Here is a 13606-nt window from a genome sequence, read left to right on the forward strand (position 1 = left end):
ACCTTTAGATATAAATTGCAGGACAGTATGGAAGTGCTGTCCAGCAGGCAACTGGAAATAAGAAGCTGGAGACTGAGGCATGGAGTTTATTAGTATGAGGGTACTGGTAGAAACCATAATCTGGTTTGTAAAAGCACCTGTAAGTCTCCAGGGAAAATGACCATTGGGTCCACACTGCTTCGAGAGCTCTTATCCTAGACTACATTTTCCAAATTATGTGGGATTTTATTTCCTGAAGTCCTAATCATCCAGCTCATTAGGATTCCAACACTATCACAGTCTGGGTTCAGTAACCGCCCATCTCTGCTCTTTAAATCTTTCATTGGCTTCCCATTTCATTTAGAACAAAATCCAAACTCTTGACCAGGATCTACCAGCCCTACATGATCCAGACTGCTGCTATTCCCATTACTCACTATAATCTTGCCATTCTGGTCTTCTTTGTGATCCTTGAACACTCCGAGGTCTTTCCCATTTCAGAGCTTTGCACATGCTCTTCCCTTTGCCAGGAAGGTTCTTCTTTGCCTTGTCTCGTGACCGGCTCCTTATCTTTCAGACCTCAGCTCCAATGTCACTCCCTCCAAGGGTTATTCCCCGACCCCCATTTCTAAAGAACCACTCTCCCTTATATGCACTGGCATGCCACTCTACCACGTCACTGCATCATATTTCCTTTATAGAACTTACCTCTACTCAACATTATTTTGTTACTTGTTTATTGTCAATCTTTCCTTCTAGAATGTAAGCTCCATAAGACAGGTCATGTCAATCCAGCACCTATAGTAGAGCCCAACACACAACGACATAGCAGGCTTTCAAACCTGTGGAATAGTTGTAGAATGATACAATGTGGAATGAATGAAGGATTGAGGCATTTCCAGTAAGTAGCTCTACATTTGCAGTCAGAAGGCAACACAACCTTGGCTAAGTCAACCTCAATTTCCATATCTCTAAAATGTGGCCAAAACTGTTTACTCTGCTTATGCATTAGGATTATCATGAGACTTTGATTCTTCATTCATTCATCATTAAATATTTCCCAAGTACTTTCTATGTGCTATGTACTGTGCTCATTGCTGTGTTCACAGCTATGAATAAGAAGTTGAGTCTAGTGGCTGAGACAGTTACGTTTAGAGGCAATTATGAATGGTACAGCTATTATAAAAAAGACCAAGCACAGGGTGCCATAAGAGCACATAGGAGAGGCACCAAATTCATCCTCAGGGAATCAAGGAAGGGTGAGTATCAGTGGAAATCAACTTGGCAAGGAGAAGGCGGGGAGATGGGTAGTCAGAGAAAGAGAAAATAGTCGAGACAGAGGAAACAACATGTGCAAAGGCCCAGAGGCAAACAAGGACAGGGCATATTGATGAACTGCATGTCACTCAGGATGGCTGAGACTAGAAAGAAGGAGTGGTGGCAAAATTCAAGGCTAGAGCTCTAAAGAGAGTCTAGGTCATGATGGGCCTATGCACCAGCGTGGACAGTTTGGAGAACTTTGGCAGGACCAAAACAAAGGAGGCAGTGGTAAAGGGGGGAGGGTGATTAGAGCATGCCAGAGATGAGTCTGGAAACAGGGAGAAGCCCAATCAGAGAGAATTTTGGATGCCACGTTTAGGAGTTAGACTCTATGCTACAGGTGATGGGGAACTACTAAAGAGCTTTAAGTGGGGCAATGGCCACTCCAGCATGGAGAAAAATTGGAGCAAGACAAAATAAGGGACTCAGAGTTGTTCATTAAACCAAGTGAGAAGTAATGGGTGGCTTGAATTAAGAGTGATGAGGGTGATGAATCAAAGAGATACTTAGGAAAGAGATCTGATGTGACTGTCAAACCATGTTTGGAGGGGGGCGGGGATCAGCACGTTGAGGGATTCCACTGGTAAGTCTTTTTAACAGCAGTCTTCCTAACTCAGTGAAAAGAGAATTAATGGATAGAATTTCCTTAATACTAAGATCTTGTATACATTTTTCCTAAATTTTGGATTCTGTTCCTGATTATTTATAACTACCTGGCTCAAAAGAATTCTATGCTTAGTGATTGTTTGAGATGGGGGTCAAACCAACAGAAAGCAGACTCTAAGACAGTTTAGTATGCAGGATGTTTATTAAGGAGTGTCCTTGGGATCAACACCCATGGAGGGGAAGGGGACACAGGACTGGATGAGGCAGAAATCAAGAACAGTATGGGCCCCATGACAAACCTGGACAATCTCACAAGGAACTCTGGAGCTAAACTGGCCTCCAGAGTTGTCCCATGCTGGACTGAAATGGCCAGTCCTTAATGCTCATCTCAATCAGTCACTGGATATAGGCCACCCCGAGAAGGGCATAACTTTAAGGAAGGCAGTTTTCTGCAGGTGAGGTAATCCCTGAAGGGGCTAGTAACTAAGGCTGTCCACAGACCACAAGCCCGGCAGCTGAGTCAATAGGTTCTTTATTGAAGGGAGATCTGGGCAGGGGCACCTGCATATCACAAGGTGGGTAAGTCTGTTATTTCAATATATCAAGGCCTTCGGGGGACACCCTAACAGCTCAGAAATATGCCACCCTGAGCAAGTGTGAGAACTTCTTCCCTTCCTACATTCTTTTTTTTTTTTTTTTTTTTTTTTTTTTTTGGCCTCTCACTGTTGTTTTCTCTCCCGTTGCGGAGCACAGGCTCCAGACGGGCAGGTTCAGCGGCCACGGCTCACGGGCCCAGCCGCTCCATGGCATATGGGATCCTCCCAGACCGGGGCACGAATCCATGTCCCCTGCATCAGCAGGCGGACTCTCAACCACTGCGCCACCAGGGAAGCCCCCTACATTCTTTTAACACGCATTTATTGAGTATATTTTTTGTGTCAGGCACAGTGTTAGGCATTGGGTCAACGATGAACAACACAAGAACAGCCTTCATGGAAATGATAATGTAATGAGGGAAACAGTTTTTTAGTAAGAAAAATATTGTACAATTAAACACGGTACTTTCCCAAAGAGGATGAAAATGAAAGGAAATGGACAACGTGGGTAAATGGAAGGAGTCTCATTACACAGAGGGCCCAGGGAAAGCCCCTCTACAGGCCACTTACATTCCTTGGCTTGTGGCCCTTTCATCTTCAAAGCCTCCAATGTGGCATTTTCTCTTTTCTCTGACCTCTGCTTCTGTCCCTTATCTTCTCACTCAGACTCTATTTCTGTCCCATTCATGTTAAAGGTCCTGTAATTACCTCAGGCCCACACAGATAATCCAAGATAATCTCCCCATTGCAAAATCCTTAACCTAATTACACCTGCAAAGTCCTTTTGCTATGCAGTGTAACATATTCACAGGTTTTGGGGATTAGAGTGTGGACAGCCTTGGGGGGCCATCACTCAGGCTACTATACTCAACTTCCTCATCTTTAAAATGGGTATAATAATAGGACCACCTCATATATTTGTTGAGAAAATGAAATCAAATGCTAAGAGCGCTGCCTGGTGCAAAGAAAACCCTCAATAAATGTGAGCAGCTATTTGGGTCGTGTGGATCTCTTTATCTACGCTATCCTCTCCATCGCTAGTGTTTCTGCCTTAGTTCAGTCCCTCCTCATTTTAACTTTCCATAATCATCTGCTGTCTTCAGTTTTGCCTCCTTATACACACATCCCTAGACCCCCACCTCCCCACCCTCCATACCACCACCAGAGGGGAACCACAGTGATCACATTTCATGGATTCATTCACTCAGTGAAGACGTATGGGTGTCCATTTTGAACCATTCACCTGCCATGAGTGTCTCCATGGCCAATCCCTGTGTCAGCTGGACATTTTGAGCCAGGTACTGAGTCTTGTTTATCTATTTACCCCAGCATTTTACAGTGCTGAGCTACAGTAGGTGCTCCATAAGGCCTTTTGAATGAGTTAATGAATAGATGGGTCTAGTTAAAGCACTCTGTAGGTATATGATTCTATAAGGGTAGGAGCCCTATTAAATTCTCATCACAGGAACACATTTGAATTATTTTTAAAGCAGCTGAGGTGCTGTAAAAATTTACGGTGGAGCTCAGTGCATCCTGGAGAAGCATATCTGTGCCTGCACACCTCCAGAGGCCTCCTTAGCCAGAACTGCACAGGGACAGTGGGGCGGAGAGGGCATCTGGGTAAACTGTCAAACAGGTAGGCTTTAGAGCAGATGCTTCTTTGGAGATTTTAGAAAGGAGAATCAAGTGACCCTGTGATGTGGCTACTATTTTGGTTAAGATATATTTTCTCTCTTTCAGTGTAATCTCATTTCCTCTCCACCACCAAAAAAAAAAAAAAAAAAACCCACATAAGATACTGAGAAGGGCCTTTCTCTATGCTTCCCATTCAAGAGTGCCTGCCAAACCAATTAATACCTTCTGAATGTTATCTCCCTGCTATGTTAATGTTATGTTAATAAATGCAATTAAGATAACATTCAGGAGGTGTTAATTGGTTTGGCAGATGTACATGAATAAGAAGCACATATTTTGCTTTCCCTATTTATGGAGGCAGGAAGTGACACAAAGTTGGACAAAAGGAAACTTAATTTGCCTCGTCTCTTTTGATACCCCTTAGGCCTTTTCTGTTAAGTAATACATGGGATTCTTAAAAATGCAAATTTAGATGGTATTACAAAGATGAAGCGATCGTCAAATGTTGCAAAAACACTGAAATTGTCTTTGGCCACAGGAATTAACTACATGGTGTTTACTCTCTTTAAAACACTATATATGCCATATATGCTATACATACACACACACACACACACACATACACACACTCTCTCAAAAGTGTCTATAGCATATATGCAAATAAGCTCTCATGTTAATCTATAAAGCAGACTGCTTCACAGGTCTAATACCTAGACTATTCTTGATGTAATTAGTTATTTAATATATTCCAGTGACAATGTTCTTTTATTCTAACTTACAACAAGATGGCAGCTTTTACTTTTTATGCTTAGAAATCACATATATATATATACACATATATATATGCTAATGTACCTTACTTAGCAAAACAGAGGTTTTCTCTGAAATTTATTTGTATAAATGTGTGTAGTCTTGAAGCAAAGAGATGTTACATTGTATTACCATCAAGGTCACTGTGTTCATTTCTGGAACCTGGCATTTGCCAGCACATCACATGGCCTTTGGCAGACTTAGTCTTCCCAGGACCTTATTAGGACACACCTATGATAAGAGCCCCTCTAAGAGCTGAGATCTGAGAGCATGTCAGAGCACAGACCCATTAGGGTCTCTTCCAGTCCTGGAGGGCAAATTATCAGAGTCTACTTTGTGAACAAAATGGTCAGAACTAAACTAAAACATTAGTCTTCAGCCTGGACTTCAAAACAAATTGGAAGTACATTACCTCAATTCTAAGACACCATCTTCTGCAAAATGCACCAGCTCTTTAATAAGGGTTTTCCAGAGGGGGAAACAGGAGAAGAGGAAAGAGAATGAAAAGGAGAAAGACCCCATTAAATTTTATATTTACTGCAAGATCGAAGTCCAGTTCCAGAAATGCTAAAATGTGCCTCTCAAATTAAAGAATAGCAGGCATCCCCTAGAAATACAGGTAACAGTAGGTAGCTAGAACACAGCCACTGCTTTGTTTCCAGTGGATGGTTTGGAGCCAATATCTGTTGCATAGTTCCAGAAATCTTACCAATCCTTTAGAAATACATGCATGTTTCTCTGCTAAATGCCCATCTGCAGCCCTTAATTGTCCCTTCATCACTTTTCGCAATGTAATTTCCTTGGACCTTACATATAAAATAATGGGACTATTCCTAGCTTTCAATCTGTGAGTATGGTAATTTCTTAAGTGATAAAGGGTCACTACTGCTCTCCAGTGACAACAGCTGAAGATTGTCATGAAATATTCTTCTAACCTGTGTGCCTGTGTGCATAAATATGTGATAGAATCATTGTGGTTCAAATTCTTTAGGCTTTAGAATCTTGGCTCCCCTCCAGCCTAAGGAGGTGGAGGAACACTCCTGACCTCAGTGACACTGACTCAGTGTTTTGGGACAGTCCCCACCGTGGCTCTAGGCTTTGGTTGACTCTGGCATGGCAGTGAAGTCTTGACACAGATTTGACTGACAAGCCATTTCTAGATGATTCCGTGTACCTTTGAGGGGGGGGTTGCTCACAGTGGGCACCTCTAAACACACTGCCCCAAGAGCTCAGAAGGCTGCTCAAAGATGGGATCAGGCAATAAAATCTCATTCTCATAGCAGTGTCCTCTGACCCAGGGTTGGCAAGCATTTTCAGTTAAAAAAAAATAAAAGCAAGTTATACTCACATTAAATTATTCCTGGGTAAAATTATTGCATTTATATTATGTGGCAGAGATTGCAAATAGATTATATCTGAGTATAATAGGCTGAACTGTGTCCTTCCAAAATTCATATGTTGAAGCTTAACCCCCAGTACCTCAGAATGTGACTTTATTTGGAGATAGGGTCTTTAAAGAGATAATTAAGCTAAAGTGAGGCCATTAGGGTAGACCCTAATCCAATCTGACTGGTGTCCTTATATGAAGAGGAAATTTGAACACACAAAAGAAGCACCAGGGATGTACATGCACAGATGAAAGGCCACATAAGGACACAGCAAGAAGGTGGCCATATGCAAGCCAAAGCAAGAGGTCTCAGAAGAAACCAAACCTGCCCCCGCCTTCATCTTGGACTTGCACTCTCCAGAACTGTGAGAAATAAACTTCTGTTGCTTAAGTCATGAAGTCAGTGGTATTTTGTTATGGCAGCTCTAGGAAACTATCACACTGAGTGATTGCTCTTGGCTGCCTTAAGCACAATGTTAGCAAGGATTCTGGAGTGGCAAGCACGGGCATGGGAAGAGGAGTAGTCGAACACGTGCCGATTTAGCCATCCTTACTCCATGGGGTGGAATTGAGAAGCTTGACTACCTGTAAAATGTTTATTGTCATTCATGACACACGGTAACCAATGAATAATTTTAGCTGTAAATATTATTATTTTAAGTTTAAACATTTCTTCAATGAATAGGTCATTCAATGAATAGCGTGTAAATCTTCAAAGCACAGGATATTTGGCCAGTGAGAATAATATCACACGCGCACACACCCAGTTTCCTCAGGGTGCTGTAGTCAACCATTCTACCCCTAAGCATGGAAAACCACTGCTTTTTTTCCTCCCTCCCTGTAGCTTTGGCTTATCCAGAATGACATATAAATGGAGTTGCATCATATGTAACTTTGTGAATTTGGCTTCTTTCATTTAGCAGAATGACTCTGAGATTCATCCAAGTTGTTGCACGTAACAAATAGTTCATTCTTTTTATGCTGAGTAGTATTCCGTTGCACGGACATACCACGGTTTGATTATCCATTCACTCATTAAAGGACATTTGGGTTGTTTCAGATTTGAGCAATTTTGAATAAAGCTGCTACAGGTTTTTGTGTGAATTTACGTCTTCAGTTCTCTAGGGTAGATACCCAGAAGTGGGATAGATGGATCATATGGTAAGTGTATGTTTAATTTTATAAAAAACTGCCAAGCTGTTTTTCAGAGTGGCTGTACCATTTTGCATTCTCATAGCAACGTATGAGAGTCTCAGTTGCTCCACAACTTCATCAAGACCTTGTATTGTCAGTTGTTTGTTTTTAATTTTAGTAATTCTAATAGGTATGTAGTTTATCTCATGATTTTAATTTGTCTTTCTCTAATGACTACTGCCTAATGATGCTGAGAATCTTTCCATGTACTTACTTGCCATCAATATGTCTTCTTAGACGAAGCAACTGTTGAAATTTTTTGCTTTTTTGAAAACTGGTTTGTTGTTTTCTTATTGTTGCCTTCGGAAAGTTCTTTATATATTCTAAGTACAAGGCCTTTGTCAAACATATGATTTGCTAATATTTTCCCCCAGCCTGTGACTTGTCTTTTCATTCTCTTAACAGTAACTTTGACAATGTATAAGTCTTTAACTGTGATAAGTTTAATTTATCAATTTTTCTCATATAAATCTTGCTTTTATTATATCTAAGAATTCTCTACCTAACTCAGGCCCACAAAGATTTTTTCCCAGGTTTTCTTTAAAAGTCTTATAGCTTTATGTTTTGCATTTAGTTCTGTTACCCATTTTGAGTTAATTGTGTACAAAATGTGAAGTACAGGTCAAGGTTCATTTTTTTTTGCACATGGATGTTCAGTTGTTCAGCACCATTTTTTTTTTCAGTCTCTAAATTTTTTTTTATTGGAATATAGTTGCTTTACAATGTTGTGTTAGTTTCTGCCGTACAGCAAAGTGAATCAGCTATACGTATACATATATCCCCTACATTTTGGATTTCTTTCCCATTTAGGTCACCGCAGAGCACTTAGTAGAATGCCCTGTGCTATACAGTAGGTTCTCATTAGTTATCTATTTTATACATAGTATCAATAGCGTATATATGTCAATCCCAATCTCCCAATTCATCCCACCCCACCTTTCCCCCCTTGGTGTCCACACATTTGTTCTCTATGTCTGTGTCTCTATTTCTGCTTTGCAAATAGGTCCATCTATAACATTTTTCTAGATTCCACATATATGCATTAATATACGATATTTGTTTTTCTCTTTCTGACTTACTTCACTCTGTATGACAGTCTCTAGGTCCATCCATGTCTCTGCAAATGGCACGATTTCGTTCCTTCTTAAGGCGGAGTAATATTCCATTGTATATATGTACCACATCTTCTTTATCCATTCCTCTGTTGAGGGACATTTCATTGCTTCTGTGTCCTGGCTATTGTAAATAGTGCTGCAATGAACACTGGGGTGTTCAGCACCATTTTTTTTGAGGTACGTGGGCCTCTCACTGTTGCGGCCTCTCCTGTTGCGGAGCACAGGCTCCAGACGCGCAGGCTCAGTGGTCATGGCTCACAGGCCCAGCGGCTCTGCGGCATATGGGATCTTCTCGGACCGGGGCACGAACCCACGTCCCCTGCATCGGCAGGTGTACTTTCAACCACTGCGCCACCAGGGAAGCCCTTCAGCACCATTTTTTGAAGAGACTATTCTTTCTCCATGGAATTGCCTTTGTATCTTTTTCAAAACTCAACTGACCACAATTCTGTGAGTTCATTTCTCAAGTCTCTATTCCATTCCACTGATCTGTATGTCTATATTTTCATCAATATCTCATTGTCATAATAACTGTAGCTTTACAGTAAGTATTGATATCAAGTAGTATGAGTCTCCCAACTTTGTTCATTTGCAGAATTTTATTAGATATGCACCTTTGCCTTTCCATATAAATTTAAAAAATCAGTTTGCAGACATGGCTCGTCAGCTGTGGACGCTGCTGCTGTGGGGCTGCCGGCTGCGGGCCGCGGCACTGGCAGCGGCCCTGGCGGTGGCCCGGGGAGCACAACTAGTTCTGTGTCCTTGGAGGCCCCCAGCCCAGTCCTGGAGTCCCAGGCAAAGCCTGGCTTCAAGCTCCCATGATGGACGGCCGTTCAGCTCCCAGGCTACTGAGGAGCGTCAGGAGGAGCCTCTGCACTCCCTCAGCAGCAGCTCGGAGACCGTGCAGGGCTCTGTTTCCAAACATGAGCTCCAGGCTGAGACAAAGAAGCTTCTGGACATCGTTGCCCGTTCCTTGTACTCAGAAAAAGAGGTGTTTATGCGGGAGCTGATCTCCAACGCTAGTGACGCCTTGGAAAAGTTGCGTCATAAGCTGGCGTCTGAAGGCCAGACGCTGCCAGAAATGGATATTCACTTGCAGACTGACACCGAGAAAGGCACCATCACGATCCAGGACACTGGCATCGGGATGACACAGGAGGAGCTGGTGTCCAACCTGGGAACGACTGCCAGGTCGGGGTGGAAGGCCTTTTTGGACGCGCCTCAGAGGCAGGCGGAGGCCAGCAGCAAGATCATCGGCCAGTTCGGAGTGGGTTTCTACCCGGCCTTCATAGTGGCTGACAGAGTCGAGGTCTGTTCTCGCTCGGTGGACACGGGCAGCCCTGGGTACCAGTGGCTTTCAGAGGGCTCTGGGGTGTTTGAAATCGCCGAAGCCTCAGGAGTAAGAACCGGGACCAAAATCATCATCCACCTCACGGCAGACAGCAGAGTTCACCAGCGAAGCTCGGGTTGGAGATGTGGTGACAAAGTACAGCAACTTTGTCACCTTCCCCTTGTACCTGAACGGAAGGCGCATTAATACCCTGCAGGCCATCTGGCTGATGGACCCCAAGGATGTGGGCGAGACGCGGCACGAGGAATTCTACCGCTACATCGCTCAGACCCATGACAAGCCCCGCTACACCCCGCACTACAAGACGGACGCACCGCTCAACATCCGCAGCATCTTCTACGCGCCGGAAACGAAACCAACCATGTCTGACGTGAGCCGGGAGCTGGGCTCCAGTATCTCACTGTACAGCCGCCAGGTCCTCATCCAGACCAAGATGGGGGCCGCCCGGCACTTCCTGCGCATGCGGCAGCTGGCCAAGCCCCAGGAGGAGCGCGCTCAGCTGCTGCAGCCCACACTGGAGATCAACCCCAGGCACAGGCTCATCAAGAAGCTCAATCAGCTGAGAGACAGCGAGCCTGACCTGGCCCAGGTGCTGGTGGATCAGATCTACGAGAACGCCGTGATCACAGCGGGGCTCGACGATGACCCGCGACCCATGGTGAGCCGCCTGAACCACCTGCTTGTCAAGGCCCTGGACTGACACTGACAGCTGTGAAAGCCCCAGGTCCTCCTGCACTGTTAGGGCTGCAGGAGAGGGGACAGATGGAACCGTGGGACAAGGTAGCCTGAGACAGTCACGGCGGGGGGGGGGGGGGGGTTGGGACAATGACACAGGAAGGACTGGATGCTGCCGATGAGAACACCTGCTTTTGAGCTTTATTTACTTAAAAAAAAATCAATTTGCCAATAAATGCAAACATACTTGCTAGGATTTTTATTGGAATTGGACCAAATACATAGATCAAAAAGAGGAGAATTGACATCTTAAGTATACTGAGTCTTCTAATCCATGAATAGTCTTCTTTTTATTCATTTTATCAGTGTTTTATAGTTTTAAGCATACAGATCCTGATAAATTTATACCCAAATATTTATTTATTGAGTTGGGGCGCTATTATAAATGGTACTTATTTTCAATTTTGATTTCCAATTGTTTACTGTCTTTACAGGCATACCTCAGCAATATATTGTGGGTTTTGTTCCAGACCAACCAAACCAAATGTCGCAATAAAGTGAGTCACATAATTTGTTTGATTCCCAGTGCATATATAAAAGTTATGTTTACACTATCCTGAAGTCTATTAGGTTGGCAATAGCATTATGTCTAAAAAAACAAGTACATACCTTAATTTTAAAATACATTAGTGCTGGGCTTGCCTGGTGGCGCAGTGGTTAAGAATCTGCCTGCCAATGCAGGGGACATCGGTTCTAGCCCTGGTCCACGAAGATCCCACATGCTGCGGAGCAACTAAGCCTGCATGCCACAACTACTGACCCTCTGCTCTAGAGCCCGCAAGCCACAACTACTGAGCCCTTGCACCACAACTACTGAAGCCCATGCACCTAGAGCCCATGCTCCGCAACAAGAGAAGCCACTGCAGTGAGAAGCCCGCACACCGCAATAAAGAGTAGCCCCTGCTCGCCACAACTAGAGAAAGCCCATGAGCAGCAACGAAGACCCAACACAGCCAAAAATAAATAAATAAAAAATTAAAAATAAGTAAATAAAAATACATTAGTGCTAAAGAATGCTAACCATCATTTAAGCCTTCAGCAAGTCTTAATAGTAACATCAAAAATCACTAATCACAGATCACCATAACAAATATAATGAAAAAGTTTGACATGTTGTGAGAATTACCAAAATGTGACACAGAGACATGAAGCGAGCAAAAAATGGCATTGGTAGACTTGCTCAACACAGGGATGCCACAAACCTTCAATTTGTAGAAAATGCAGTATGTGTGATGGACAATAAGTGAAGTTCAGTAAAATAAGACATCCCTTTATATAAGAATACAATTGCTTTTTGCATTTTAATCTCATAGCTTGAGACCTTACCAAACTCACTTTTAAGTTCTAGGAGCATTTTTGTAGATTCTTTGAGACCTTCTTCTTAGGCAGTAAAGTCATCCAGAAAGTTTTATTTTCCATTCTGAATGCCTTTTCTTTTTCTTGCCTTGTTGCACTGGCTAAGAGTTCCATTATGAATGTTGAGTAGAAGTGGTACGGCAGATATACTTACCTCATTAAATATAATGTTGGCTACAAGATTCTATAGATATCCTTAATCATGTAAAACAAGTTCCCTTTTATTCCTAGAGTACTGATAATTTTATCATGAATAAATGTTGAATTATATCAGAAGTTTTTTCTGCAAGTATTAAAATAATCAAGTGATTTTTCTTCTTTTGCCTGCTAATGTAGTGAATTACAATAATACATTGACTGTTAAAACAACCTAGCATTCCCAGGATAAACCCTATTTTGTTGTAATGTACATTTTTACATATGACTGGATTCCATTTGCAAATATTTTGTTGAGAATTGGAGCATCTACGTTCATGAAGATCTATAGTTTTCTTGTATTCTTTGTTTTGGTATCAGGTAATTCTGGCTTCATAAAATGAGCTGGGAAGTGTCGTGCCCTCTTTTATTTTCTGGAAGGGGTTGTATATAATTGTTATAATTTCTTCCATAAATGTTTGGTATGATTCACCAGTTAAATGACTTGGGCCTGGAGTTTTCTTTCTAAGAAAGTTTGTAACTACAAATTAAATTTCTCTCATAGAAATCAAACTATTCATGTAATTTATTTCTTCATGAATTTTGTAATTTCTGTTTTTCAAGGAATTGGTACATTTCATCTATGTTGTCATATTTATAGACATAGAATTGTTCATAGTATTCCCTTATTATACTTTCAGTATCTCTAGGGTTTGTAGTGATACCCTCTCTTTCATTCTTGAGATTGGAAATTTATGGCATCTCTCTCTTTCCTTTTCTTGGTCATCTGGCCAGATGTTTATCTTTTTTTATTATTATTTCAAAGAACTAGATTTTAGTTATATTAATTTTCTCTAATGTTTGTTTTCAATTTCATTGATTTCTGTTCTTTGTAATTTTCTTTTTTCTGCTAGCTTTGAGTTTAGTTTGTCCTTTTTTTAGTTTCTTAAAGTGAAAACATAGATTATTGATTTGAGGCCTTTCTTCTTTTCTAATGTACGCATTTTTAGCACTATAAATTTTCCTCTAAGCAGTGTTTTAGCTGCACAGATTTTAGTATGTTAACTTTCATTCAGTTCAAAATATCTTAAAATTTCCTAGGAGGTTTCTTTGATCCATGAATTATTTAGAAGTATATTTTTAGTTTCTAAATATTTGGAGTTTTCCATATATCTTTCTATAATTGTAGTTTAATTTTGCTATGACCAGAAAACATACTTTGTATGATCTCAATTCTTTTAAAATTGTTCAGGTTTGTTTTATGGCCCAGGATATGGTATACCTTGGTGAATGTTCCTTGTGCACTTGAAAAGAATGTGTATTCGGTTGTTGTTGTGTTTAGAGTTCTACAAAAGTCAAATAGTTGATAATGTTGTTCAGATCTTCT

The 13606-nt window shown here is 41.7% G+C and overlaps 1 long non-coding RNA gene and 1 pseudogene across 1 annotated transcript in view; one reads left to right on the forward strand and one right to left on the reverse strand.

Moving 5' to 3' along the window:
* LOC113620008 (uncharacterized) overlaps positions 1-13606 on the reverse strand; it is a 105280-nt gene that overhangs the window by 19389 nt on the left and 72285 nt on the right. The window lies entirely within an intron of this gene.
* LOC113620007 (heat shock protein 75 kDa, mitochondrial pseudogene) lies at positions 9298-10693 on the forward strand (annotated as a pseudogene).

The sequence above is a fragment of the Aethalodelphis obliquidens genome, unplaced genomic scaffold (assembly GCF_003676395.1).
Source record: "Aethalodelphis obliquidens isolate GAN/ISIS:26980383/991018 unplaced genomic scaffold, ASM367639v1 scaffold7, whole genome shotgun sequence".
NCBI classification, from domain to species: Eukaryota; Metazoa; Chordata; class Mammalia; order Artiodactyla; family Delphinidae; genus Aethalodelphis; species Aethalodelphis obliquidens.